At 44.6% G+C, this 5,211-nt stretch overlaps 1 long non-coding RNA gene across 1 annotated transcript; it reads left to right on the top strand.

The window, feature by feature from the left end:
• The first annotated feature begins 961 nt into the window (after positions 1 to 961).
• On the top strand, positions 962 to 1,622 carry LOC118559401. Its single transcript, XR_004928836.1, has 3 exons — positions 962 to 1,043; positions 1,271 to 1,351; positions 1,572 to 1,622. It is a non-coding gene; the product is annotated as an uncharacterized LOC118559401 (long non-coding RNA).
• Positions 1,623 to 5,211: the final 3,589 nt, after the last annotated feature.

The following is a 5,211-nucleotide window of genomic DNA, read 5'->3' as shown; positions in this document are numbered from 1 at the left end:
GGTTTGTTTCTGAAAGTGAAGTCGCTTTTTGACTCTTAAATAAGTGACGATGTAGTGTATATAACCAGCTGAAATCCCTCCGCCTTATAATGCACACATTAGCCTATAGTCACCTCTGTGATGCGATAAACTCAAAACAAATTTAGCTTCATTTTACATGGATTTAGATCTGTGATTAACCACAGAAACAAATTTTCTAACCAAATCATTTGCAGTTGTTGGTTGGAGTTTATCTCCCGTGTTTGTTATCATAGCTGAAATCTAAAACATTTTTTTTAAATAATGGAGACTTCAGAAAGAACAAAAAAGAGGAAAATCTTGGCAAAAGTGGAGGAACATTTGCTTATGCCTGAAAAGGAGTCTATGGCTTTGTTGGCAGTTAATTCTGAAAACATGGATTCCATGGACACTTTTGATAATGCTTGCGATGATAATTTATCAAGTAATCATGAAGAAGAAAATTCCACTGATGTTTTTTATGACTGTAAACACAAAAATGGTTCTGATACCACACAAGACTGGATATGTGGCATTGCCACTCCTGCACTAGTGTGCTACCTATTTTTTATTTATTTTTTTATTTGTTGTTATGCATGTATGAATTACTATTGATGTGTATTTTTTTTTCTTTTAGCATGTTGCCTTTTGGAATTGTTGATTTTGAAAATGGTGGAGGATTGGCAGTGATTCCGACCAAATGGTTTATCGGGCCTGAGGAGGATGAATGCTACTGGCCACCAGCAAGAGTTAAAATTGCAAAGGCGGTCATAGAGCAACAGGACCCCCACCCTGACTGGGTAACCTACAAGTTGACTGTCAAGAGAAAAGCAGGTAGTGTAACCATCTTTCTTAATTAATGTATGATATGATGCGACATGATGAGCTCACCATTGATTTGGTTAGAATTTGTTCTCTGAAATGAAAGTAATTGTAACTCTTTCTTTTGTATCTCGGACAGCAACATACGAGATAGAACAGAACACAGATGTCCCGACAGAGTCTGATTCTGCGGAGAACATGGGAAGGGGGAAGCGCAAAAAGAGGTAAGCTTATTGGGATTATGCATGTATGTTAGTGTCCTCTCTCAGCACCACACACACTGACAGTCTATGGAAACACTGATGTCTACATTTTATGATTATATGCACAACTGTGTCACCTGTTGTACAACATATATTGTTTTATTATTTTGTACCAAACTACTTTTAAAACACTCAATTCACTTAACTGTAACAAATGAATTATCTGATTGTGCTGGTATATTTTACAGGTCTAGGAGAGTGATTCTGTCCAGCGAGGAAGATGATGATGATGACGACCCTACACCTCCACTACCTCCATCCTCCCTCAGGTCTGTGCTGACGCCTCCATTATCTTCATCCACCCACAGGCCTACACCAACACCTCTACTGCCTCCAATCCTGACACACAGTGATGCGAGTGAAACTGATTAGAATGTGTACTTTTCAATCGGCCCGTTTAATTGTCTGATTAAAGTGTCTGTGCTGACATCTCCTTTGCTCTATCCAACTGGTCTACAATGACACTTTTTTGCTTGTACTCCTCCTTAGGTCAGCCATGTCACCACCCTAAACCCCGCAAATGCAAGTAAGGGACAACATCCTTGTTTGCATCCTGACACTCCTTGAGGAACTCAAAGAAGACAATCGAGTTACTAGAAGGGTGCTACAAACCATGGCACAGCGTGGCAACGGTGGCGACACCCTTTCTTTCATCCCAGATGGTTTCCCCCTAAAGACAGTTAGGGAGGTCGAAGTAATGGAGGAAAAACTGTCTGACCCAATCTTCATGTCTGAACTGGTATGTATGTAAAGTCTAGGCTAGTGAAATTTCATTCAGTTTTATTGGGGGGTGGCAGTAGATCTGATCTGAGCTGCAACAAATCATCAATAAATTGAACAGTAATCAATAATTCAATTAATTGGCAACTATAGTTTTCTTAAAGCAAAAAAGTCCTAATTCTATGATTTCAGCTTCATAAATAAGAATATCTCGGTCTTCTTTGTTCATTCATGGCCATAAACCGAGTATCTCTTTGTTTTGTGGACAGAACAAGAGATTTGGGAAGCACTGCCATATTTCAAAATGTTTTAACATTTTATTATTATAGCAACCAATTGATTAATTGTTGAAATAATCAACAATTATACATTAATCTATATCGATAGATTAATCAACAATCAAAATAATCTAGATCCAGAGTTTGTCTTTTTGTCAGGTTTACTCCAGTGGCTATAAGATGATTTAGCTGGGGGTGCGCTCGTGGCATAGCTGGTAGCGCGACCCATGTTTGGAGGCCTTTGGTCTGACCCGCGGTCCTTTGCCGCATGTCTCTCCCCTTCCTCCAACCCTTTTCTGTCAGTCTACTGTCAATAAAAGTGAGCCATTAAAAGCTGCAAAAAAATTTAAAATGATTTAACTTTGTACTGACTTTGTTTCCCCTTAGGTCACAGCAGTGGCACCATTGGAGGGAGCACTGTGGATGAGGCTACACGACGGATGATGGTCTTCATCATGGACCATGACCTGTCGAGGCAGTATAACTTTGTGGGCCGGAATGGAAAGCGGGAATTCAGGACTTTAAAGCTGTTTGAAGTCATATTTGGTAAGTGCATAGTGGATAATAAATGTAAAATAGTAACTTTTGTTGAGATAAATTTATACTCATTTATTGTGACCATAGTGACCATAACACATATTTCCTGCAGGAGCTTTAAAGAAGAACACCTTAACCAGCCAGATCACCAGGAATGGTGTGAAGAGGGCAGTTTCAAAATGGCTGATCGGATTAAGGGACAGGGGAGGCAATAGACAGGCCAGACAGGTCCCTCCTTCTCCCACTAGATCCACTTCTTGCTCAGCGCAAGAAAATTTGTTATGGGACCAATTTTTTTTTTTCCTGTTCCATTTTTTTTCTTGATTGTAGTGACTACTTGTCTATGAAAAAGCTTAAAAGTAAACAAACAAAAAATGAATTTAAATCAAATAGTCACTTGATGAATAGTGGGTTTCTGGTTTTACGCAGTACAAAAAATTCTCAAAATATGTCAAAATGCAGTTCCGTGAATTCATTCCAGGTTTCTTCAGGAAAAAATAAACATGGTACAAACTGAAAAACTACTTGCCACCACTACTGCCCTGGTTTCCTGAAAGGACTGGTAGACTGACAGACTGCAGCACTGGAAGACTGGTAAAAAATCATAAGCCCACCCACTTTCCTCCTGAGCTACCTGGAGTCCATGTATTTATACACCAAATTAACTAAATAATCTGAGTTCTAAAACAAAAATAGGGAAATAGCTCCTTCATTGATGTATAACACTTTCATAACTGGTTATAATGGTTATTCTAATCTGTATCATATTGTGTGTGCGTGTGTATTATGCATCTGATTTAATCTGTAAAATACTATTATTTTCATTTAATAAAAAAAGCTTGATTAATGGCATGGCATTTTCATTTTATATAGACAAACTTTTTAAATAGTAGGACCACCACCCCAGTCTGCCAGTCCAGGGGAACTGCCCCCGATGTCCACGCAATGTTGCAGAGCCGCGTTAACCAACACAGCCCCACAACATCCAGAGCCTTAAGGTGCTCAGGGTGAATCTCATCCACCCCCGGGGCCTTGCCACCCAGGAGCTTTTTAACAACCTCGGCAACCTCAGCACCAGAGATGGGAGAACCCGACCCAGAGTCCTCAGGCTCTGCTTCCGCAATGGAAGACGTGTTGGTGGGATTAAGGAGGTCTTCGAAGTATTCCGCCCACCGAAACACAACGTCCCGAGTCGAGGTCAGCAGCACACCACCCCCACGTCCTATTTAAAAAGGGGGACCGGAGAGTGTGTTCCAACTACAGGGGAATCACACTCTTAAGCCTCCCTGGTAAGGTCTATTCGGGGGTTCTGGAAAGGAGGGTCTGTCAGATAGTCGAATCTCGGATTCAGGAAGAGCAGTGTGGTTTTCGTCCTGGCCGTGGAACACTGGACCAGCTCTATACCCTCAGCAGGATTCTGGAGGGGGCATGGGAGTTTGCCCAACCAGTCTACATGTGCTTTGTGGATCTGGAGAAGGCATTCGACCATGTCCCCCGAGGGATCCTGTGGGGGGTACTCCGGGTGTATGGAGTACCGGACCCTTTAATAAGGGCTGTCAGGTCTCTGTACGACCGGTGTCAGAGTCTGGTCCGCATTGCCGGCAGTAAGTCGGACTCATTTCCGGTGAGAGTTGGACTCCGCCAAGGCTGCCCTTTGTCACCGATTCTGTTCATAACTTTTATGGACATAATTTCTAGGCGCAGCCAAGGTGTTGAGGGGATCCGTTTTGGTGGCCTTAGGATTACGTCTCTGCTATTTGCGGATGACGTGGTCCTATTGGCTTCATCAGGGCGTGATCTACAGCTCTCACTGGAGCGGTTCGCAGCCGAGTGCGAAGCGGCCGGGATGAAAATCAGTGCCTCCAAATCCGAGACCATGGTCTTGAACCGGAAAAGGGTAGAGTGCCTTCTCCGGGTTGGGGAGGATGTGCTGCCCCTAGTGGAGGAGTTCAAGTATCTTGGGGTCTTGTTCACGAATGAGGAGAGGATGGAGCGGGAGATCGACAGGTGGATTGGTGCAGCGTCTGCTGTGAAGCGGGCGCTGTACCGATCCGTTGTGTTGAAGAGAGAGCTGAGCCAAAAGGCGAAGCTCTCGATTTACCGGTCGATCTACGTTCCTACCCTCATCTATGGTCACGAGCTTTGGGTCGTGACCGAAAGAACGAGATCCCGGATACAAGCGGCTGAAATGAGTTTTCTCCGTAGTGTGTCTGGGCTCTCCCTTAGAGATAGGGTGAGGAGCTCAGTCATCCGGGGAGGACTCAGAGTAGAGCCGCTGCTCCTCCACGTCGAGAGGAGCCAGTTGAGGTGGCTCGGGCATCTGGTCAGGATGCCTCCTGGACGCCTCCCTGGTGAGGTGTTCCGGGCACGTCCCACCGGGAGGAGGCCCAGGGGAAGACCCAGGACACGCTGGAGGGACTATGTCTCCCGGCTGGCCTGGGAACGCCTTGGGATTCCTCCTGAGGAGCTGGCCCAAGTGGCCGGGGAGAGGGACGTCTGGGCCTCCCTACTGAAGCTGCTACCCCCGCGACCCGACCCCGGATAAGCGGAAGAAGACGGACGGACGGACGGATAGTGGATAGAGGCAACTCACC

This window comes from Fundulus heteroclitus, unplaced genomic scaffold, assembly GCF_011125445.2.
Source record: "Fundulus heteroclitus isolate FHET01 unplaced genomic scaffold, MU-UCD_Fhet_4.1 scaffold_28, whole genome shotgun sequence".
Lineage (NCBI taxonomy): Eukaryota > Metazoa > Chordata > Actinopteri > Cyprinodontiformes > Fundulidae > Fundulus > Fundulus heteroclitus.
The sequence above is the reverse complement of the archived record's forward strand: the minus strand, read 5'-3'. Positions and strand labels throughout refer to the sequence as shown.